The 25734-nt window shown below is 44.4% G+C and overlaps 1 pseudogene; it reads left to right on the forward strand.

Moving 5' to 3' along the window:
• Positions 1 to 12934: 12934 nt before the first annotated feature.
• LOC128341411 (uncharacterized) lies at positions 12935 to 13084 on the forward strand (annotated as a pseudogene).
• Positions 13085 to 25734: the final 12650 nt, after the last annotated feature.

A 25734-nucleotide genomic window follows, 5' to 3' on the forward strand; every position in this document is an offset into this window, starting at 1 on the left:
GATCCTGGCTTCTCACCAGATTAACCAATGGAGTTGCAACCATATTCTGTAACATATTTCTTAATGAGGTGAACTAGTCTATTTCTAGACTAGTTCACTGTCCTACTTTGAAATTACCATTGCTGGAGAAGCTGCCTTCTGGATATGCCACTACAGCTTGAGCCTATGAATAGTTATTCAGAAGGAAGTTCCATGGAGTTCAATGGAAACTGCTTCCAAATAACAGGATTGCAGCCTTGGTCAAGAAGCTCCTTTCTGGGCAAATGCCATACTGTTCTTTGACTCATCTGGCACAGTCTTAATAAAAATGGCTCAATGCAAAAGGTTATCTATCTCCTGAATTATTATTTTTGGGGACCAAGAAAATAAATGTATATTTCAAGACTTTAACAAAGTAGTTTTGTGTTCCTGGTGACATAAAGATAACATCCCTCAGTTTTGTTCAGAAAATACCGCAATGTAATAAAGATATGCTGAGTGTAAATCACAAGCACTGTGTTTTAGTATAGCTCAAATTTGCAAGGAAAGGTCCTTGCCGTAGCTTAATGCCAAGTGCTCAGCTCTGTCCAAGAAAATCAATTTATAAGATTTCACAGAAACCCCTTTGTCCTTTTGCATTTTAATTAAAGAAAGTATTACAGTGCTAGCACATATGTACTTTAAAATGAAATGGCATCCAGAAGGTAATAAGTAATAAGAGCAAATGGAGCATGGTGACCTGCTGTGAGAAGGGCTGCCCCAGTCCATGATTTTGTCCACATCTCCTCTGCCTGAGTAATTTTTAAGACAGAAAACACCCATGGGAATGAAAAGTAATAAGCAGGCTGAATAGTGAGGTGTTTATGGCCACTGCAGCAGGTCCCTTGTTTCAGCTCCATGTACAAGAAATAACATTGGGTGAAATGGAGGAAAAGGTTTGGCACGCTGCAACAGAAATGGAAACCGTTGGTGAGGGAACCATTGAAAATTCTAGAGGATTTCCATCGTACCTCTCAAGAAAACCCAAACCCAAATATCAATTCCAACTGAAACCATCCAGGCAGCCTAAAGATAAATCTGGCCCTGCTGTAGTATAACCATGCAGCATACCTTAGTACTTTCCGCTGTTGCTCTCCACTTCTCCAGGGACCCCTATCCAGAACAATGAGCATTCTTGACATTTGTAGCATTGCCTCGCAAAAAGTGAGAATCAGCCACAGAATTGGGCATCCTGACTTATCTCAGAGGAAACAATGTATGAAAAGCCCTTACAGACGTGGTGTATAGTTGGAATCTGAACTTAAAGATGGCGTCAACGCTGGCCCCTCCAGCCCATTTGGTATAGTTTACATATTTCTCTGTAATGTAAGATGGATGTCACGTTGTAATAGAGGAGCAAAATTAATTGTTACTGATTGTCCGGCGGGGGTCCGGGGGCCCCGCCAGCCTTAACGGCTCTGATGGTTCCTCAGCAGTCAAGGTCAGAGAGGCCCCAGGCAGGGCAGGCAGGCAGGGAGAGCAACCCGATGAGGGGATCGCCGAGACACTGCAAGAACAAGGAGCCGGGCTAGAGGGATCGGGGGAAGGGCGGGGGCGAGTGAGGGAGGAGCAGACAGAGGCACAGCTGAGGGGGATAAGGTGAGAGCAGCCTGATATGGCGGGGCGGAGATCCAATTAGTGGGGGCGTGGGATGCATCAGTTGTCGGGAGGGATTTAAGGCAGGCTTGGCCAGTGGTGAGAGGCAGTTGGAGTGTGAGTGGCAGAGGCCTCTGGAGAGAGACTGCCACAGTGACCCCCAAGGAGCCTGGAGGAGGAGGACTTGGGTGAACCAAACCCCCTCCCCTCAAAAACTGTGAGGCCCTGCCTGGGGGAGGTGAGAGGGAGAAGTAAAACAAGAGAACGGCTGTGGAGAGACCAGAGTCATTACACTGATCAAGTATATTCACACCTCTTAAGATATTCCAAGATATCTTGGCAATTTTGAACTGACTATCCTGCCATATTGAAAAAATCATATTGAACCCTCACCCCACCCTGTCCATCTCTCTCTCTCTCTCTCTCTCTCTCTCTCTCACACACACACACACACACACACACACACACACTTTGTATGCCTCTTCTCATGAAGTGTCTCAGACAAATATCAACACTTTTATACGTCATGCAGACATTTCCAAGCAAAGGCAGAATGAAAAGCAAAATAGAAATTCTGTTACCTATAGGTAAAGTGTGCCGTCAAGTCGATTTCGACTCCTGGAGCCTACAGAGCCCTTTGGTTTTCTTTGGTAGGGTACCAAATTTTAAATAATGAACTCCCATGCACTAGAGACTAGATATGAGAACAATGCAATGCACTAGAACAAGGCAACACAACATTGGCCCTTCAGCAAATGTTGGACTACAATTTCCATAATTCCTGACTATTGGTCATTGTGGCTGGGGATGATGGGAGATGTAGTCCAAAAAACAGCTGGAGAGCCGAAGCTGTGCAGTCCTGCACTAGAACCGAGACTATCTGCATGAACTCTTTATATTCATGACATATCAAGGTCATACACATGACCAAAACTGTGGGAAAGGTGGAGGGCTGAGAGGGAGACAGGCTCTTATCTGCCTCTCCACACATGGTCAGTCTTGGTCTGCAGACTCTACTGCTCACCTGAAATACAAACAGTGCCATGGTGAGAGGCAGCAGAGCAGGGAACCAGAGGAGGAAGTCCTCCAGCATCCATCAGTGCACTGCGCCAGGATCGTGGTGCATTGAGGAATCTTCCCTCAGCCAGGTGCTCTTGCTGGCTGGCTCTGTGTGTGCATGGGCTGCCTGCAGCCCACACACATACACACAACCCCAAATCTGAGGTTAAGGTAAATACCCAGGCTTGAGGCTGAGATAGCACTGGGATTGGGCTCGGTCCTGGTGATGCAGGGTCTTAGGCTTGGCTGCAATTGAGAACAGCCTTATCATGTCTATCACTTCTGTTATTCATACCATGACTGTTGCAGAAATATTGAACAATATATCTAGTATATCTATTTCAGTGATATTTTCACTAAAACTTCATAATATGGAGAGGAGAGCTGGTCTTGTGGTAGCAAGCATGACTTGTCCCCTTAGCTAAGCAGGGTCTGCACTGGTTGCATTTGAATGGGAGACTTGATATGTGAGCACTGGAAGATCTTCCCCTCAGGGGATGAAGCCACTCTGGGAAGAGCATCCAGGTTCCCAGTTCCCTCCCTGGCTTCTCCAAGATAGGGCTGAGAGAGACTCCTGTCTGCAACCTTGGAGAAGCCGCTGCCAGTCTGTGAAGACAATACTGAGCTAGATGGACCAATGGTCTGACTCAGTATATGGCAGTTTCCTATGTTCCTATGTTCCTAATAGATATACTCCAGTGAGACCATCTGCATCAATTCTGGCTGTATATTCATGACATACCATGTAATATCACTTATATTATTCTTAAATGTGTGTGTTCCTCCTCCCATTTTTGTTTTAACAAATGTTTTACTTTGTTTTTATTCTGTTGTAAACCGTCCAGAGACATAAGCTTTGGGTGGTATAAAAATGTTTAAATAAATAAATAAATAAATAAATGTACCTCCCATGTCCACTGCAGAGGAATTAATATATACTAGTCGACCCCCACACAGAGCATCTATGCGCTCTTTAGGGCTGGCTCCCTCCCCCCCCCACCTGCCCCAGTCTCCGGCCGGGCACCGTGGCTGGGCCCGCCACCGCTGCCTCGCATCCACCACCTCGCATCTGCGACCAGGCCCGCTGCTGCGCCTCGCTGCCGTGGCCGGACCTTCTGCAACCACTGCTGCGCCTCGCCTCCGTGGCCGCCCAGTCGACCAAGTCTCCTGGGTGCACCTCAGCCAATTAGGCGCCTCCGCTGCCCAGCCAATCAGATTATTCATCTATTTATTATATAATAGTTGTTGGAAATTCTCTATGGTGAGAGAATCCCTTTCTCATTATAGCAGAGTGCACAGAGGCACAACACAGTGGAAATTTAGTTAGGAATGCATGTATCCTGAGAGTAAAGTAACTTGGAACCAATTCATAGTTTCAAATCAATATAAAAGGCATTTATTAAGGAACTCCATTCTAGATAGGAAAGTGAGGAGTTAGGATCTCTAATCTATCTATCTAGCTGGATGCAGATGGATGCTGCATCCTCTCTGCACACATGGTGCAGGGAGAGAGGCTTGCCATGTTGCAAGGTAGAAGGGCAGGTAGGGAAGAGAGAGAGGAAGGAAGTTAATCCCTGAGATTAGCAATCTACATTTCAAAGGGATAGTATCAGAGCAGTGGAGAAGGCATGACCAATGTCTTGACCTTCTAGCCCTCTGACTTACTAGTCTGTCCTCCACTGTCTGAGACAAAGAGACAGCACAAAGTCCTTTAACTTCCAACAATAGTTACCATATCAAAGACATTTGAAATGTAGCATGAACTATGACTGTAGGAGTGAGATGGCTACCTACTGGCTAGTGCCTATCACTGGTGGTAAGTGATACCCACTTCCCATGTCATTTTAATATCTGGGTGATGCAGTTTTTGTTTGGCCCCAATGTAGAATATTAGATAAATTGTACTTTGTTTTATTATTAATAATAATAATAATAATAATAATAATAATAATAATAATTCGATTTCTATACCGCCCTTCCAAAAATGGCTCAGGGCGGTTTACAAAGAGAAATAACAAATAAGATGGCTCCCTGTCCCCAAAGGGCTCACATTCTAAAAAGAAACATAAGACACACACCAGCAACAGTCACTGGAAGTACTGTTCTGGGGGTGGATAGGGCCAGTTACTCTCCCCCTGCTAAATAAAGAGAATCACCACGGTAAAAGGTGCCTCTTTGCCCAGTTAGCACTGACCAATCTATCATCTCAAATGGTTCCATGTATTTTTGTAACTTGCTAGAATTTTTTTTTATTAATTTATGTATAAAAATTGAGAGAATGAGAATTGTATCACACATATACATTTTTTTAAAAACATACCCTTAAACTGAACAGTGATTTCCACAGACATCCTCAACAGCATGATTATTTTCATCTGTAGCCATTTACCACACTCTCTTTTTTCCTCTAGCCCATGAGGATAAAAAAAATGAGTCAGGCAGCCACAGTTAACTAGCATTTGTTTATTTTTAGAGCTAATAGTTAATTCTAGGCATTTGTTGTTCTTGGATTCTTGGATATTCAAGGTTCTTGGATATTCAAGTCTGGTAGAAATGGAATGTGACAACATTGTCCCTTCTAGAAAATAGTAAGAGTCAATACATTATCTGCAATCCATCCCTGACACTACTTCCCTTGGAACAATGTATTACACTGCCAGATATATTGTTGTTCATATACAGTATAAACAATAGGAGATATTACTCAAAAAGAGAATTAGCTATTCCATATGAGCAAAATTGATACCAGATCCCAATTTGAGATAAAATGCATTGAAAGTTGAGAGGATTTTATATGCCAAGGAGTAATTTTTCTGTGAGTGAATGCATATTTGTATCAGCAAATATTCACATGACTCTCAAATTTCTCAGAGGTAAGGATTGCAATGATCCAAATCCAGCAAACTCAGCATGCAACCAAGGTGCCATTGTCAACTAGAAGGCAAGACATCCTTCAGCTGAGAATGGGAATGTCCTGGCTGCATCTATGCTTGTCTGCTGCTGGCTGAGAGCCAACATGTAAGAGAGTGACTTTTGTAGATTCCTGGAAAGAATCCATCCAGTGACAGCATTAATGCTTGCCCATGTGGGAACTGACCTCAAAGTTCTACAGACATATAAGCTGTTCATGATATCTGCTGGAACTCTGCCCTGTCTGCAGCTAGTCTAATCTACATTTACAACTTTGCTTTATCACTGCATTTGGCCCACTACAATATTAATAAAATGTTCATATAAAATGTATGCCAAATGTACACTCTTTGGCATGATGAAATGGAGAAAGATAATAAATCCAGACTGAAATAAATTTATCTTGAAGGAATCGTTTGGTATTCCCACCTTCAGAACGTTTATACAAAGAGTAAATAACCAGCAAAATAACAGCAGGCTGCATGTGCTTCCCCTATCTGCTAATTAAGCTGCAGCAGACTCATTAGCCTGTTGTTGACTCATTATGTTCAATGGCCAGCATCCAGTGAAGAGCTACCTGTCCATAACATGGTTGTGGGGCTGCTGTGCCCTTCAAAGTCTGCACAAAGATGCCTGTTGTGTAAATAGTGCTTCTGGAGATTTCCTCATTCAGGCTATTCTGCCAGATTGTTGGCCATTACATGTACCATCTAACCTTGTTCAGGCACTATCAAAACTGGAAATGCTGGTACCTCCCCTTCTTCCTGCAGCCTTCTGTGTCCCCTGAAAATATGTCACGGAGGGTCCTGTGACTTCAGGGACATATTTTCAGGAGGTACTGTGAGGTGCAAGAGGAGATGGGCAAACAAAAACCATTCTCTACTGCATGCACAACACTTTTTTCAACACATGCAACATTAGTCTGGATTTCAGCCACTGCAGTTTTTATTACAGTAATATTGGGATGGGGTGAACATAACATCACTTAGATCAAATGTTCATTCCACATGACTCAAACTGACACTAAATCATGATTTTAAAATGGTGCAGATAAATGAACAGATATGAATTATTCATGGAGAAAATTGAAGTGCAGTTCATACATCCCAATCCTTGAGCTCCAAATATGCACTAGAGTAGACACAGATGAACAGTGCTAGCTTTCAAACAACTTCTTTTAATTCCTATCAATCCAAATGACAAGGTGACCTTTTCCAACCAGTTGCAATTTTTGCTGGATTTCCTTTGAAGGATTCTCATCCAAGTATTGATCTGCTTAGCTTGTAAAAGCTAAAAATACTGTAGCATTAATGACACAGGATGCAAAAGTAAGCAGAAACATGAATCACAAAGATGGTCAACTGGCAGCCTGCAAGCCACATGTGGCCAATGGAGTCAATTTATATAAGACGTGGCAAAACATTTGTCCACAGTTTCAGCTGAAAGAAAAAGAGAAAAATTGTTTCAAGTCATAAAAGAGATAGAAATAGTCCACACTGAGATGTTGCACTCTAATTTGGATTTTATATGTAATGTCCTAATTATGCCTGAGAGCCTGTGCTCTAATAACTTAACTCCTAAAGCACACCATTTTTGAGAGAGAGAGAGCGCCTTTCTATTCAGAAAGACCACACAAGATGGTGAACACAATTAAAATAACCCAACACAAACAATAATAATCAAACAACTAGAGAGCAGCAGTACAATTCAAAACAACCAGATCCATCCAGCCTCACTTATGTCCATAGACCAAGTGGAAAAAAGTAGTTTTAGTGGATCCCATAAAGGTGACAACTGAAGGGGCCATACCGGCCTCCCATGAGAGGTAGTTCCACAGCAAGGGCAGCACTATGGAAATGGTCCTGTTCCAAGTACCTCATGTCCTCCATGAATTTATCTAAACCTCTCTTAAAGCCATCCAGGCTGCTGGCAGTCACCACATCCTGTGGCAAAGAATTCCACCAGTTGATTATGCATTGTGTGGAAAAGTACTTCCTTTTGTTGGCCCCAAATTTCTTGACAATCAGTTTCATCAGATGACCGCTGGGTCTTGTTTTTTTGGCGGGAGAGAAAAACCTCTCTCTCCACGACATGCATAATTTTATAGACCTCTATCAAGTCTCCCCTCAGTTGTCTTTTTTCTAAACTAAAATGTGCCAAGTGTTGTAGCCTTACCTTGTAAGGAAGGTGCTCTAGGCCCCAGATCATTTTGGTTGCCCTCTTCTGCACCTTCTCCAGTTCTAATTTTCTCACCTTCTCCCCTGCTATCTGAGTAAAGAAGCACCTTTTAAAGTGGTGATTCTCTTACAGTATATTATTTAGCAGGGGGAAAGCAACTGGCTCTATCCAACCCCAGCACAGCATCCCTCCAGTGGCTGTTGCTGGTATCTGCCTTATGTTTCTTTTTAGAATGTGAGCCCTTTGGGGGATGTGAGCCCTTTGGGATTCATCTTACTACATTATTTTTTCTATGTAAACTATTTTGGGAAATATTTCAAAAAGTGGTATATAAATATTTGTTTGTCCTATAATGTCCTTTCTGTGGTACCGTGACTAAAACTGTATGCAGTACTCAAAATGTGGCCGCACTATAGTTTTGTATAACGGCATTATAATATTAGCAGTTTTATTTTCAATCCCCTTCCTTATTTATTTATTTATTCATTCATTCGTTTAATACATTTCTATACCGCCCAAAACGCAAGTTCTCTGGGCAGTTTACAAAACAATAAAAACAGCCAATAAAAGATTAAAACATTTCAACAATTAAAATTAAAAAGTTAAAACAATTAAAACACAATTAAAACAGTATCTAATTAGAAGCCTGGGTGAACAAATGCGTCTTGATTGCCCTTTTAAAATGGAGAAGGCCCTAATGATCCCTAGCATGGAGTTGACCTTTTTCACAGCTGCTGCACATTGAGTTGACACTTTCAATGAGCTGTCCACCACAACCACAAGCTCTCTCTCCTGGTCAGTCACTGACAGCTCAGACCCATCAGCGTATAAGTGCAGTTGGGATTGTTTGCCCCAATATGCATCCCTAGCATGGATGGGATGGATGGGACCCCTAGTGAGGGTTTGAGTACAGTATGATAATTATTAAGCAAGTATCTGGTCTTTTTCATAGGAAGAGAGAAAAACATGACCTGCATTATGAGAGCACCTACATGTGGTTTAAGTAGCATTTGGTGGTGGGAAATTTCAGCACAAAGTTCTTTCATGGACTAATGGGTTTCTCTATAAAACTGTGCATGATTTGCAAATAGACAATAAGGCTGTTCACATGAACAGGTACCATGAACAGGTACCCTACCCAGGTAGGGCTGCTCATGTAGAGCACTGGGATCAAGCCCCATCCCAGTACTGCCCCATTGGGTAGGCTGGTTTTTTGTCCCAGGCTATTATTGAGCTAGAAGGGTGTGTGTCTGCTTGGACTGCCTGAGAATGCCCAGATTGTGAGGAAATCACTCCTTGTGCAGTGCATTGTGGGATTTCTGGAGTCCAGACTGAGTTTCCACAGCCTCCAGATCACCACACTTCTCCCAGCAGCATCACTCATGTGGGCGTACAAGCAGCGCTGCTAAGATCATCTGAGTGAAGGTAAGTGCGGCTCTGCCTTCATGCCCCCCACCCACTCACAGGTTGTGTGAATTACCTTATTGACATTCATCTTTCCACCATTGTCCAAAAAAAATTGTATTTAGATGCATCTGAGACGGAGAAGCTATTCTCACGCGCTGTGAACACTGGGCTAGGGAAGCTCTGCCCGGTTTTCTCTGCACATGAGAACCAGCGGTGGTGCAGCAGCAAGACCTTTTAAGTAGCCCGCTGCTCAACCTGGGTTTGGGGCATAAGTGCGCCCAAAAATGGGGCTAAGTGATCGTGTGTCAATGGCCATGGCAGGCACATTGGGGGTGGAGGGGGGCTCCCAGTAAAGCACCATGCACTCACGTGGTGCATTATTGGGGCTCCGGAGGGCGAGGTGCCATATGGCGGTGCTTCCCTGCGCCTGACCCCTGGAGCACCTGAGCGAGGCGCGGGAGCACCACAGGGAAGCCGCCGCTCATCTGGGCAAATGATCTGCCCACCCAAAGACCAACAGAGGATCATCTGCGGGGGAAGGGAAGGTTAACCATCCTTCCCTGCAGTTAGCCCCAAAGGTCTTTGCACTGATCATGCGAAGAGCTTCTAAGTGTCCTTCGCTCTGATAGGACCTTATGTAGCTGCAAATTGGGAGTTTTCAGACTGTGTGATTACAGACTGGTTTTTTTGTTTATTTGCTTTACTGAAAAGACAGCAAGGTGAGTGGGTACCAGGCAAGCCTCTCTATGGAGGGAGTTCCACAGAGAGGGCTTCTCCTCAGTCAAATCAAGTCAAGTAACGTTTACTTTGCATACCACATTTCTGTCAGAGTGACACTAGGCTAAAGGTATACAATAGCAAAAAGCAGAAAACACATTAGCACAATGAGGTCATTCACACCATCAATAATTGTGTTCTACCCAGGTTTGGGAGTTGTGTATGCTCCCAATTTTTGGTTGTGTGGAAGCAATGTAAGAGGGAAACGCAGGTAGAAGTGATTGTGTAGAAGCAAGGTAGGAGGAAAAGCTACCCCAGTTATCTTGCTTCCACACAATCACTCGGGTTTTCCTCCTATCTTGCTTCCATACAACTGAAAATTGGGAGCACACACAGTTCCCAAACCTGGGTGGAACACAGTATTTGACTGTGTGAATGACTTCAATAAATCACCAAAAAACAAACAAACCCCATCCTCCAAACAGTAAACAATTATCAGTCACCACCTGTTTCACCTCTGGTGGCAGGAATATTCAGAATAGACCCTCCGTGGACAACGTTAATGCATGGTAAATTGATATGAGAGCAGAAACTACTTCAGACACTCTGGTCTCAAGCCATACAGGACTTTATAAGTCACTTTGAATGGAGCTCAGAAATGGATTGTAGTGCAATTGAGGTCATTCACACAATCAAAAAATGAGGCACTTCACATGAGTGGTCTGAAGTGCCTTACGGTGGTTTGCATCTCCCCACAGATGATCAAACATGTAGCCCTGGGCAGTCGGATCAGCTGCCCACACAATTACCAGCTCAGTCATATAGCTGGTGGTGGCTGCGGGGATCAGGGGCCGTTCGACCACCGGAAGCTTGCCCACGAGCCTGCTGGTTCCGACGAGCACCGGAAAGCGGGCTAAGCTCCCTTAGCCCGCTTTCTGGTGATCGTCAGAATAGCCTCACTGTGTTCTAGCTGGGTTTGGGAACTGTGTGTACTCCAAATGTTTAGTTGTGTGTATGCAACGTTAGAGGAAAACCTGGGTAGAAGAGATTGTGTGGAAGCAAGGTAGGAGGAAACGCTACCCAGGTTTTCCTCCTACCTTGTTTCCACACAACCAAAAATTGGAAGCACACACAGCTCCCAAACCCAGCTAGAACACAGTTTTTTATTGTGTGGATGACCTTATTAACAATTAGAGTGATATAAGAGAGCGATAGCATAGGAGACTGTCACAAATTCTAGTCTGCATCCTGAGAATCAGTCTGTAGACTTCACAACATGCACACAGGAAAATGAAATATAATGTGCATGAAGAGGAGGAGCAAATCCTAGTTTCTTGTCTGGAGGCTAAAAGGAAGTCAAGAGGACTGTCACATAACAGCCTTGCTGTAGAAGCTAATTCCCTGTTACCTCACTGATAATCTTATTAGATAGCTGTTGATCATGTTTGGCCAAGATTCATAATGTGAAGCCTCCAAACCAAGTTACCTTTCTTGTTAGCCTCATGAAAAATAGCCACTGCAGATAAACTTTAATGGCCAGTTGCCTCCCAACAAAAAGACTATCCCATGAGAGAATCCAGTTGCTCTAGCAACAGCCTTTTGACAGGTGCTGTGAGCTCTAGACTGCAGAACTGGTGCTGGTGACTAGGCTAAAGGCCTCTTGACTGATACATCAAGCTATACTATACAAACAGATTACTTCACCAGTAATGCTTGCTGCTCTGTGAACCTGTGTGGAAAATACACATTTTAGAGTGCATTTCCTAATAGTTGTAAAGAAACTGAGCTCAATGCTTCAGCCCATTGGTTAGAAAACTAAGTGGTTTTAATTTAAAACCATCAGATTATTGGGGTGTGTGTGTGTGTTTCACAAATCATTACACAGTGCAGACTGTGAGGCTATTCACACAATTGTAGAAAATTGGGCTAGCCTCCACTAGCCCAATTTCCTACAATCGTGTGTACCACCGGGCTCAGCTGCGAGCCCGGTGGTTCCTGAGCGGGTAACCCACTCAAGTAGCCCACCCATTAAACCGGGTTTGCGGAGAGAGCACTCCACAAACCCAGTTTTGGGGATCGTGAGTAGCCGTGATGCAGCTCCGTGCCACGGCTACTCATGAGTAGACCCCCGGCAAGAGGCTGAAAAGCAGCCTCCAGGCTCAGGGGTCTCCCCAGTATGCCCTGCGCACTTGCGCAGGGCATACTGGAGCTCCCGGGGGCCGCACGGTCCCCAAACTCCCCAGCCCCCACCAGCTCCATTATGGAGCCAGAAGTCGTGTGTGTGGCTGAACCTGCCGCCCAGGGCTCCCACCCTGCTCATCTGTGGGGAGAGCAGGCTTAGCCCACTCTCCCCGCAAAACCGGCAAAAGTGGGTCTCACTGATTGTGAGACCCGCCTCAATGTTAAAGATAGCTAGTGGTTTGTGAAGTGGTTTGGAGAAGAGAGCTGGTCTTGTGGTAGCAAGCATGACTTGTCCCCTTAGCTAAGCAGGATCCACCCTGGTTGCATATGAATGGGAGACTTGATGTGTGAGCACTGTAAGATATTCCCCTTAGGGGATGGAGCCCGCTCTGGGAAGAGCATCTGGGTTTCAAGTTCTCTCCCTGGCTTCCCCAAGATAGAGCTGAGAGAGATTCCTGCCTGCAACCTTGGGGAAGCCACTGCCAGTCTATGAAGACAATATTGAGCTAGATAGACCAATGGTCTGACTCAGTATATGGCAGCTTCCTATGTTCCTACGTAGCTATGTGAAATACTTTGCATATGAGTCCCATTCAGATGTTAAAAATTGGGCTGCTGTAACCATGTACAGTGGCACGAAGGGGGAGGATGTCCTTCTCCCACCTGTACACCCAGTGCTTCTCCCCACCACTCATGCTTACAGTGGGGCTTGTCTGGAGAGGGAAAAGCCCTAAATATGATGGCAGGCACGTCTGTGATTGGGAGGCTAGATCAATTTAGCTAGGCAATCACAGAAGTGCCTACCATCACACTTTGGGCTCTTCCCTCTTCAAACAAGCCCTGGTGTAAGTCTGAGTGCACAGCATTCCCACTTACCTGGCAGGGAGACACCATGATCATGAAGGTGGTTTTCCCAGAGTGAGGCTCATCCATTGCACTCTGGGTGTGCTGACCCTGCGATTTCCCCAAATGCGGGAAACTCGACTGCATAATTTGTGGGAAGTGTGACTGACACAGCAGGGGCAGGACTGCCTCCCCCTTTGTGTTGCTCTACATAGCTATAGCGGAGGGATTTTTAATGTCTGAATGGGGCTATGATGTGTGAGCGGTTCAGGCAACTTAAAAGTAACATGGAATATAACATGGGGAGCACTGTCAACCTTTTCCTATCTGCCTTCCACTTGTTTTGTACATTCATGGCTTCCCAACAGGGCACTTTCCAGATTGCCCCCTACAACAGTGCCACTACAGGTCTGTTAAGTGTGCTTCCATACTGCCTGTGTTTCGACATCGCGGTCCCTGTGCTGTCAGCAAGGTGCTGTTCACATTTCTGATGCCTTCTTCTGGGTTTTATCTTTGCATTACAGTACTACATGTTGGAGATGAACTCTCAGTGCATCGACCTTTTGCACCAACTGTCCTAATGACCACTAGGGGCATTGGGAGTAGAGACAGTGAGTCAGGATCTCCCTATCTGTCCCTACTCTATGACCCCTGAACTGACTCTGCAGCACTTCCTGTGCTGAGTCACAATCCTTCCTTTCCTCCTAGAGAGCAGATGGAAACATCTCTCTCTCTCCTTACCTATCCACTATGCAGTCCTTTAGATTAGAGATAGGTCTTTCCTATCTAAGTGTATTTAACCAATAAATATTTAGTGTTTAGTCATACAAGGATCTCCATGTCTTTTCTTTAAATAGCTGCAATATCCGAACCATCCTCTGCTACCTACTCTGTAACTGGAGTGTGTGCTCATTCCTTAGTGCTCTGCTGTTTTACCTATTGTGGATAAAAATCAACAACCTCTAACACTACAATGTTGTAAAAAAGTAGCTGCATTTTCCCATTGTAGGAGGTTCACGCAAGCTAGAAAAGACTGCTCCCCCTGCCAGTGACTTTGCTCAACACCCTTTATTTACGGTTTCAAGACAATCCTGCCAAGCTGAAGTAAACTACCACTGAACAGTGTGTAATCTGGAAAATGCCCCAGTCATTGTAGAAAATAGGCCCCACTGTTTCCTGAGTTTAGTTCAACATTCAAAATATTAATGGTTAAGTATGATGAAACCTTATATTTCTTCTAAATTAAATGAGCTATCTTTATATATGATCACTGCTGCTAAGATTATATATGCCTACAATTGGAGTGTCTCTGAGACCCCTTCTTTAAATGACTGGTTTTTGAAATTATGGGACTATGCCTCAATTGCTAAAGTTTCGGCTTATACGAACTGTGCTTCTACTGAGACATTTAAATTTTAATATTCAGCAAGCACAGCATTTGTTCCCAATATCCGGATTTGATTTATGATGCTTTTTGTATCCAATGTAATCAGTGTAATCAAGTGCCAATCAGGTGTAATCAAGTGTTGACCATTGTTACCAAACTCTCTTAGAATTTTTGACTTACTCCGAATGTTTTTACCTTGATATATGTTTCAAGAAATGTTATGTTATATTTTTTCCTTTTTCTTTCATACTTTTCAATAAAAAATAAAAATTCTTAATTTTTTTTAAAAAAACACCAAAATATTAATGGTCAGAGATATTCTGAAAATATGACAATTGCCATGAGCATCTCCTTGGGACTTGAACTACGATAATGGTGCAGGAAGTCCCATTTATTTAAACCCAGGTCTGCCCCAATTACGTATGAAGCAGGGGGTGAGGAACACAGTTTTTTGAGCCATAAGGTGTGGACACTCCTAAACCAGCCCATTGTTTGCCTCCCTGCAGTCTGTCCCTCAGGCAATTTTCTCTTCTACCAGATTCCAAAACTAGAAGTGAGCTCAGCTGGGACAAAAAAGGGGAAGAGATTAAGGTAAGTGGCAAGTGTGAAGAGGGCCATGTACCCTTTTGCCCTAAACCTTGGAACCTCACCCCTGCTTTATATGTGATTGGGGCAGATTTCATTTAAACAAATGGGTTTGCCACTATCATGTATAGTTTAAGATAACCTTAAATCTTATATTGATTCACCAGAGTGGGAAGCGAAAGTTCATGCAACAAGCATGGTAGGTTAGTTTTAGAGTGGCATGCCAACAGAGAATTAATATTTATTTCTTTTCTACAATAACTTATTTAATAATAAATTAACAAAATACTGAGCCTCTTCTCACAAGCAGTGAGAAGGGGTTGTGGGTGTGCTGCGGGGAAGGCAGCTTAAACCTACCTTCCCTGCAGACAATCTTCTCCCCTTCCCTGGGTGGGAAGATCTCCCATCCAGATGACCAGTGGCTGCTAGGGATGTGCATGGATCCTGTTCAAAGAACCGGTGGTTCCGCCGGTTCAACAGAGGGAGGTGTCTAAATTTAAGAGCGTCCACCAGCGTCCGTTGTATTCCAAGCCCATCAGGGTGGCAGCGTACCTCTCTGCTCCCCTGTTGCCCCCATTGTCCAGATATGATCGGAAGTCTCCGACTCACCTGCGCACGCTGGCACAGGGATGCGCACATGCCGGCGTGCACAGGCACATCAGAGACTTCCGGTCATATGTGGACAACGGGGGCAACAGGGTACCAGGGAGGTACGCTGCCGCCCCAATGGGCTTGGAATACAACAGAAGCCAGCAGGAGGAAAGCGGCAGGAGGGGTAAGTGCACCCTCCTCAGCTCTTAAAGCCACACCCCTACCGCTTTCGAGCTTCCCCGCTGTGGTTCCATGCAAATCCCTAGTGGCTGCTCCAAGCAGCCCTGAGGGTTGGGTGTGCAGTGCATTATAAGGATCCCCCCTCCCCTCCCCAAGTGGGCCAGCCATGGCTGCAAGAAGCCACGGCTGACACACGAGCAAATAAACAAGGTTAGGGGAGAGCTTGCTCCCTTAACTGTCACAAGCTCACCCAATGAAAGATGCTGGTCAGAGATATCAGGTTTCAGAAGCTTTATTTGTTTATTTGTCAACATTCTCACCAGGGATACAGGAGTGAGGAGTGAGAAGCCCAATTTCAAGGTCAAAATTTCTCCGACGATGGAGGCTCAAGCTGATTTGACATGTTGTTTCCAGCAGTTCTTCAAGGCACAGGCTGCCTGATCTATAGTCCTTGGCCTCGTGCACTCAATCAACACTCCACCCCCGCCAGCTGTCACAGATTCAGTCTGGCTCCTGTTGCCTCCTCGCAAGGCGACAACTCCTCCGTAATTCCCTCACCTGTTGCTGACGTTTTTCCTGTCTGCATCCTCAAGGAGATAGGGGCCATTCGAACTCTGAATCAGATCCTGACTCTTCTCCCCAAAGGTCCCCCAGTCCTGATGGCTCCTCCTGTGCCAAACACTCGCCCTGGCCTGTCTCAGTTATCTCCCTGGACTGCTCCTCCTCAGGTGCCTCTCCACCTTCTAGTAGGTTGCCTGCCCCCCACTCCTCTCCACTGTCTTCAAGTGGGGGCATGACATTAACCTCATTTAGTAGGGTGGCTAAATAGGCAGGTTTACCGTTGTGGAGCCACCAGGATTAGCCCAATCCTGGTGGTTCACATGCGTGTGCAAAACCAGGCTGAGCTCCCTTAGCCTGGATTTGCATGCACGTGTGAATAGTCTCACTCAGTACGTGTGTGTACGTGTGTGTGTGTGTGTGTGTGTGTGTGTGTGTGTGTGTGTGTGTGTGATGGCTTTATGCTAATTGGGCTTTTGGGAGAGTGGTGGTTGGGGAGATTTGACATTCAAAACAAGTTTGTTCTAATTGAGTCAATGGGCCACTTCAGATGTCACATAGAACCATAGTTAAATTATGGTTCTAGCTGATGCCCCTGAGTGTCGGGAACACATGCTCCCTCTTCCGCTTCCCCTAAAAGCCTCGAAAGAATCCTACTCTCAGAAGAATTCTAGAACTTAACTGATTGCAGTTAAAAACAAATCAAGATCAATCATGGGGGCCTTTCACACGACCACACGCACACACGGGTGGACAAGTGGCAGGGAAGGAAGGCAAGGCTCAAGCTACCTTCCCCCAGATGACCAGCACTTCCTGGAGCATCACAGATGAATCTCCGCGCTGCTCCTGGCAACGTGGGTAAACACAGGCCAGGACTTGTCCTGGCCTACGGAGATCCCACAATCTCCAGAGAGTAGGATTCTTTGACACACACGGTGCATTGGGGGATTCCCCCCTAGAGCACCCATCTCTGTGTGTGGCTGGGCTGGAAGCAGCCCAGCTCGCACATGAGCAAGTAGCCTGAGTTAAGGGAGCACTTACTTCCTTAACCTCCGCTAGCAGCCGGGCTAAAAAACTGGACTAGGTGGTGCTGGCCTGCTGGGATAGAGCCCAATCCCAGCAGCTCTTATGTGCAGCCTAACCCATGCTGGACATCCCTAGCCTGGGTTAGGCTGTGTGAGAGAACCGCCTCATGATGTCCTAACTGACCAATCTTGATTTATCCTAACCAACTTGCATGAAATAAGCTGAGACTTCAACTGAAGTTTGAAGTGAGTTTCAGAGATCTCAAGTTATTTCAAGGAAATTGGTTACAATAAACCAAGATTTTCCTAAATATAGGAAGCTACCTTATACTGAGTCAGACTATTGGTCTATCTAGCTAGTATTGTCTACTCTGACTGGCAGCAGCTTCTCCAAGTTTTCAGGTAGGAGTCTTTCCTAGCTGTGTCTGCATATGCCATGGATTGAACCTGGGACCTTTAATGAAAAGCAGATGCTCTGCTACTGAGCTACTGCCCCATATCCAAAGATTGCATAGACAGGTCTCCCATCCATGCACTGACCACATCAAGATCTGCTTAGCTGCAAGGTGGCTGTATCATGTGCCTTTAGAGACCATGCTCTGAGAATGGTCAGTTTTTATCCATATTCAGAAGTAGAATTCTTTCAATGCTCACACGGGCAGAGGAAGGGAGAACACATGCTCCAGAGGCTCAGGGATGTCATGCAGAACCCAGATTTAACTGTAGTTCTGCATGACATGTGAATTGACCCAATGCTGAAGGGGTCATGACCATGAAGAAGTCATGAAGACCACACTTAGGATGTTACTCTTCCAAACCCCCTCAGTTTCAGTTTGATTTGTCCCTTGTCATTCAATGGGCACTATGCAAAGAAAGATATGCATGCGTGCCTTCTAGTCCAGTCCTAGAGCCCTTTCTCATGATCACAGAGAAAGGGCTCCAGGGGAGGAAGCCTTAAAATGCTTACCTCCCCCATAGATGGTGCTGGTCTTCTTGATGGGCGAGCAGATTGCTTGCCTAAACATTCACCAGCTGCTACCGGAAGCTGAAGGTTTGTGGGCCGGGACGCCCCCAGACATCCCATACTGCACCACATGAGTGTGTGGTGCATTATGGGGAGCCTTCCAACACCAGCCAGCTGGGAGCCACGCAGTCTCCCACCCCGCTGCAAGCAGCTGGGGCTGGCAGACGATCAGCAAAAAGGGGGTAAGAGAACACTCACTCTCTTAACCCCATTTAAGAGGGTGACTGGCTCAGTTGGTTTGCCGTCAAGGCACCACTGGGATCAGGCACAATCCTGGCAGTTCTCCCACGCAGGTAAGACCGGGCTTAGCTCCGTTAGCCCAGTTTTGCCTGTGCATGACAATACCTCCTAAGTCCTAACTATGTTTAAGTGGAACTTACTCCCAAGAGAATGTGGATTGGACTACAGCCTAAACTTCACTGAAATATTAATTATATTATTTCTATTTAACATAAACAAGCCTTCTTCATATGGATTTTCACAATACATATGTGGAACAATGAGGCAATTCTCACAAATGCCCAAAAGCGGGCTAAGGGAGCCTAGCCCACTTTTGGGCGATCATGTGCTGCAATGGGAGCCGCGTGGCTCCCAGCTGCTAGCCCTCCAAAGCACCCCTCAACTAAAACGAGGTTAGCGGAGCAAGTGCTCCATTAATCTCATCTTTTTTTGATCGTGTGTTGCTGTGGTGCATGATGACACATGAGTAGACCCCTGACCGGGAGGCTGCAAGTAGCCTCCCGGGGCCGGGGGTCTCTTCAGGATGCCCTGCACATTTCTGGGGGCCACGTGGCCCCCAATCCCCACAGCCCCCGCCGGCTCCATGACGGAGCTGGCAGTTGTGTGGGTCGCCAATCCGACCACCCAGGGCTCCCTTTTGATCATCTGCGGGGAGAGCAGGCTAAGCCCACTCTCCCCACAAACCCCCTTACGGCTCTCCTCACTGACCATGAGAAAAGCCTCAATGAGAGACAAGCTAAATACTTTTGTGTTTATGTGTAAGGCTAAGATTAGTGTCCCCTTTGTTGCAACGTTTTCCTGGGCACTTGGATGGCTTTTATTTGAAGTACTTACTGACCAGTCTTGACGATGAGCTAATTAATAAAATGGCTAGGTACTGTTATACCGTTTGGTACATCCGTTTAGGCTTTCAGTAATGTTTTGCTTTCTTTTTTCTGTGAATTTTTTCTATTATTGTAATGGAGGGTGCTCTGTTCTTTTGGGTCATCAGCAAGATCCGTCTGGAGTTTATTACAACTGTCTTAGGTTTATTCTGTTAATTTTGCATTGCAACTTGTGTGACCTATCTTGCTGAGTTTTTGCAGGTATTTATGTTTTACTATGTATTGGTCTATGGCCGCAATAAAGTGAAGTGAAGTGAAGTGTAAGGCTGCAATCCAATGCACCCAATTTGGGAGTATGGGATTCAGAAGGGCTTACTTCTCAGTAAACATCAGAGAGCTCCCCTGCAAATACACCTCTAAAATTCAACCAAACCTACAGTTTTCAGTAAACAAACAAAAAAATCCCATTATATTTATCTTATGGCTACATATTTTACATTTTAAAATGTCAATACAGTATTCCACCCCCCACCCCCCGGCTTTTAGCTGTTTTGGATAAAAATTGAGCATGTGCCACTGTTACTGTAAATTAACATTTCATTGGAGGCGTTAGAAAATGATTGTTTTTTCTGGACGTTTGCCATATTGTCATTTACCTTTTCCCCCCTCACCCACTTCAGATGGCAATCAGTTATGTTGGGGAGTCACCTGCAGGGAAAGAGGTACATAGCATTCACTAAGAACCACTAAAATGTTGTTTTCACCCAGGCTAATCCAGAAGCCTATCAAAAGTCTTGGATTTAAACAAATTGAGTTCTCCTGACTTTAATGGCACCATATTGGCTTGAATCCAATCATTTGGCTTAAATGAGTTAGGGGCTGGGCTGACTAATCCACAATTAAATGTGTCCCTATGGTCCTGACCTAGCTTCCACTGAAGTCAAAGGGACTCTTTCCATTGACTTCACAGGGAGTTGTACCAAACTCTGTTTGTCTGAGAAAAACTAATGTGGAATGTAACTGAATAAACACTTTAGCAGTGAAGATTACAAAGTAACCTTTCACTTGGTCTTTTTCTTAAACAGAAGGGAGATGTTTTGCTGCCAGTTTGGGTGTTTATTTTCCAGTTTCCATAGAAAATAATTGGTCTCGTATATTTTTTTTCCTGAGGAATAAATACCTTTATTCATGCTCCCTAAACGTAGCAGCACACACAGCCAAGAGTCATGCTGAGGCTCCATCCACACTGTCTGCTGCCACAACTCACTGTGGACAGATAAGAGGACCATTTTAATATGGGGCTTTGAACCACTGGATGAAAAGTATATTTCTGGCAGCACATTTATCTTGTTGACTTCTCCTGTGCCAGTCCAGTGATTTAATATTTAGGATGGAGCAGTAGAAAGCCCCCCAAGAAGATAGCACCCCCTGCACACACTCTTCTTTATAACGTCATTTTCCTGATAATCCTGGCATCCATCATTCTGATTATTTTCCCTTTGAGTACTTTATTACATATGATACTTATAAGGCTTTCCACATAAAAGAACCTAAGTGAAGCCTTACTGGACAAGAAAAATTGTGTATTGAGCCCAGTATCCTTTAGCTGACTTTGTTTTCTATATAGCTGACACTACTGAAGAAATGACCTTCAAGAGCACATCACAAATAATTGAACCAAAAATCCACCTAGAAGTAATTCTGATGACATTTTAATGTTTGGGGTTGTAGAATCCAGAGGGGGGCAGAGGAGGTTGTGGCACACAAGGACCAGGCAATGGAGTAGAATCAATATTATTAACAGTTTAATGAAATTGATAGTATTTACAGAAAGGCAAGTGGACTGCTTCTTATGCTCTTGTTGTTTGTCAACCACTCTGGACTAAAAAGTAACTAAAACACCGTTCAGGAGCTGGCCTGGATCAAGGAATGGATTAATCAGAAACACCACGGAGGGGAGTAGGGCGGGAGAAATGAAACAAAACAAATTTCCAGGGGTAGGTGAGAAATTAGAGAAATTATTCCAAACTCCTGAGGCAGGCGGCGGCTTAGAACTGCCGATTGGTGGTTTCAACGGTGGAGTCATTTTTCTTCTCCTTTCCCCTTTTGTACTGTACCTTTGCCAGTGGTCTTGCAAGAGGCCAGCTCCATCTAGCAGACTGCCATTTTTGCTCCCAGCATGCCCTTGGAATAATGCTATGTTGTGACAGAGCAGAGGCGTAACTATAATAGGGCAAGGGGAGACAGTTGTCTGGGGGCCCACTGCCTTGGGGGGGGGCCCAGAGGCAAGTCACATGACTTGCTCCCCCAGCCACACACCCGCCTGGGCTTCCTTCAGTTGTCTTCATCCTCTGAAATTGATGTGTGTTTTAAGACCGGAGCTACCAGAACAGCATGTCTTTCTCTAGTACCATTAAATGACTTGCATCATCCACAATTTACAAAACCTTTAAAAGAATAATTTAGGATGATGTTCTATTGTGGCACATAGGGGAGATATATATATCTTCCCTATCTTCCCTATATATATCACCAAAGATATATACTTGTCTCTGGGCCCAATCCAACCTTGCTATGCCTCTGTGACAGAGCATCATTCTGAGGTGATTTCCGATGGGGCCTGGGGAGCGGGAGGCAGCTGGACAGAGCTAATGCCAGGAAGAGGTCTGGTGCAGTGCTTCTTGCTGCTTTTGCCATTGCCTGCAAAGGCACAGCATCAGCAGCTGATTTAAAAAGACACAGGTGCTGCATAAAATAGTTTTTTAAAAAGAGAACAAGGACGTCTGCCTTACCCGTGATAAGCTGTCTTCCACAGCGGCAGGTGCCACTTATCCCTTGAAAATGTTACACAGCAGGTCAAGAAAAGATATACTGGGACTCGTAGGAATGTGTGTGCACGTATTAGGACTTAAAGAAATTTTGAGGGGATTGTGTTTATGTTTCAGCAGTATATTTATAGATATATATCTATGAAGGATGACTTGAGGTTAAAATGGCTTTATTAATACTGGTAATCTAAATATGCATGGCGTGCTTGATTTGCCTCAGTCTCTTTCAATGTTGGTCCTTTTAAAAAAAAGAAGACATTTCCACGCTGCTTTTCTAAAAATACAGTTACCTAGATTGGTTTGCTTAGGACATAAAAACAAAGAACCACAACAATAAGAAAAAAGAAAACCAACACCACAGCCCTAGGCAGTAAGCCCTAGAAGAAACAAAAAGAACTTATACAGCTATTAGAACCAACATTTTATTTGTTTATATAATTGATTACAATTAAATGTTTGATTTGCATAATTATCAGTTAGCATAATATGTGAAGCAAGCTGCCTAGATTTTATTTATAATTTATTTATATCCCACCTTGCTGTCCCATTCAAGAGACCATCAAGGTATTTAATAATCTTGAAATAAAACAATAAGTTGTTAAAACAATCAATATCAGGGATAACTGCTATTTTGGGAATTAGAATATGACAATCCTGAATTTGACCCACTTTTGGAATGGCGCCAGTGCTCCCATCCAGCTCTGAAGCTATTCTCCTGGGAGTGTGCTTTACTTCCTATATATGTTCAGTAGCCAGCGGCCCACCGCTGACAATTTGCAAGTGGACGTTGCATATCCTAGGCACCAGCTGTGTTGACATGCTTTCCATCCAGCACACATGCAAGAGCTTTTAAAACATTATTCCCACTGCATGGAGTATCAACACTGGTGAACACTTTTCAGTGGGCCCTAGCACAGCCAGAGGCACTCTTACCCCTGGATTTCTGGGCCAAAGTTCAGGGCCTCCACACCCTCTGGGGACCCTCAAATCCTCAAAAAATCAAAATCCCAAATATATCAGATAGGAATATGTTGAATTGTGTCTTGAAATGTTTCTGCTAATGTATATTGACACAAATATACCTGTTTTATATGTTTACATTCCTATGAGTTCAGTTGCTGTTTGTGCCCTCAAGACAACACGTTAAAAATACTGTGTGTATCACGGTGTGTGTGTGTGTGTGTGTGTGTGTAGGGGGATGATGCTTAACTTCCAGCTGGGGGAGGGGGGCCTCCAAAGGCCTTTAGGTCCAGGCTCCAAAATTATCTAAGTGCACCTCTGCCCCCAGCCATGATTTGGCTTGCATCCTAACCTTCTGGAGTCTCAGTGAGCACAGGCGTGCACAGGAGAGGTCATGGGGGAATGCACCCCAGATACGCAAAAAGTACATTAGACTTTCTTTAGTGCCTGGCCTTTAATGTCATATGATTATGTACTTTCCCTCACCTGGCCTGAGGCTAGTTCCCCTTCCCCTTAATGTATTGTAGTGGTATAGGCCTAGCTGGTATTACAAAACTGGTTGGCATGCAAGGCAGCTGCCTGTAATATCAATTATACTGTTATTATTTTGATATATTTATTTAATCATATTTCTATACCTCCTGATATAGACATCTCTATGCGCTGTACAAAGTTAAAAGATGACAAATATAAAACAGTTTAAACAATTAAAATTCACAAAAAAGTGAAACTATCTCAATAGATAAAAACATATGGAAAAAAATAAAATTTCAGTTAAAAGCCTGGGAAAACAGGTACATCTTGAGGGTCCTCCTACAAGCAAGCAGAGAAGGAGATGCTCTTATTTCAACAGGGAGCAAATTCCAGAGCCTTGGGGCAGCCGACCCGGTCCCGAGTCGCCACCAAACGAGCCGGCAATAACCGGACCACTCCAGATGATCTTAATAGGCAACAATCTTAAGTACCCTGGACCCAAGCCATTGAGAACATTATAGGTAATAACCAGCACTTTGTTTTTTGTTCAGAAACATATTGGCAGCCCGTGCAATTCTTTTAAAATGAGTACTATATGGTCACTTTGGGTTGACCCAGAGGGCAATTTGGCTGCCACATTCTGCACCAGTTGTCGTTTCTGGACAACGTACAAAGGCAGCCCCACATAGAGTGCATTACAATAGTCAAGCCTAGAGTTTAGCAGCACATTACCACTATTTTAAGGTCATATACCTCCAGAAATGGATGTATCTGGTGTATCAGCCAAAGCTGATAAAAAGCAATCCTGGCTACTGCCTCAACTGGGGAAACCAGAGAGAATTTCTTATGTTATGCCAGTAACAAGCTGCTCATGTGAGAGAAGTTTCTCAAAGATGACACAAGTAAAAACCAAACTGTGTTTTATAACGGCCCAAGATTATTTGCATGCCTTAATGAGTCCTTACTGAGCAGTGAAAAGCTATGCCCCTTAACATGGATTACATGATTCATTTATTTAGGACCATGGTGCCATGTGATCAAAGAATGACTTGGTAAAAAGTTGCTATACTTTCACAATTAAAAATTTGTCATATAATGTATCAGTTGCCTGTTAATAAAAAGAAGTTTTAAAATAAAACACGTTTGTTTGTTTGTTTGTTTGTTTGTTTTATTCGATTTTTATACTGCCCTTCCAAAATGGCTCGGGGGTGTTACAATTAAAAACAGAAACCATTAAAACCAATAACAATTAAAACAGAAATATAAATATGAACACCAATTAAAAACATCTTTAAAAACAATTAAACTATCAGAACAATTAAAACCCTGAAAACCAGATTAGCATTAAAACAATTAAAACTAATTAAAACCCTGAAAGGCCAGGCCAAAGAGATGGGTTTTAAGGGCTCTCTTGAAGGTCAGTAAGGAATTAAGATTGTGAATTTCTGCTGGGAGTGCATTCCACAGCACGGGAGCAGCTACAGAGAAGGCTCACCTCTGAGTCGCCACCAAACAAACCGGTGGTAACTGGAGATGGACCTCCTCAGATGACCTTAATGTGTGGTGGGGGTCATGTAAAAGAAGATATCTCGGACCCAAGCCATTCAGGGCCTTAAGGGTAATAACCAGCACTTTGTATTTTGCCCAGAAACATATCGGCAGCCAGTGTAACTGTTTCAAAACAGGCATAATATGGTATCTCCGGGTTCCCCCAGAAACCAATCTGGCTGCCACATTCTGAAGTAATTGAAGTTTCCGGAATGCGTACAAAGGCAGCCCCACGTAGAGCGCATTGCAATAGTCAAGCCAGGAGGTTACCAGCTGATGCACCACTGTTTTGAGGTCATCCTCTTCAAGGAATGGGTGCAGATGTCAAATCAGCCGACGCTGATAGAAAGCACTCCTGGCCATGGCCTCCACCTGAGATACCAGGGTGAGGCCTGGGTCCAGGAGTACTCCCAAGCTGCGCACCTGCTCCTTCTGGGGGAGTGTAACCCCATCCAGCACAGGAAGATCTAACTCACACCTCAGATTCTGAGCCCCCCACAATGAGCACCTCCATCTTGCTTGGATTCAGCTTCAATTTGTTATCCCTCATCCAGCCCATTACTGCCTGTAGGCAGCCATTTAGAGAATGAGTACCATATCC

The sequence above is a fragment of the Hemicordylus capensis genome, chromosome 1 (genome assembly GCF_027244095.1).
Source record: "Hemicordylus capensis ecotype Gifberg chromosome 1, rHemCap1.1.pri, whole genome shotgun sequence".
NCBI classification, from domain to species: Eukaryota; Metazoa; Chordata; class Lepidosauria; order Squamata; family Cordylidae; genus Hemicordylus; species Hemicordylus capensis.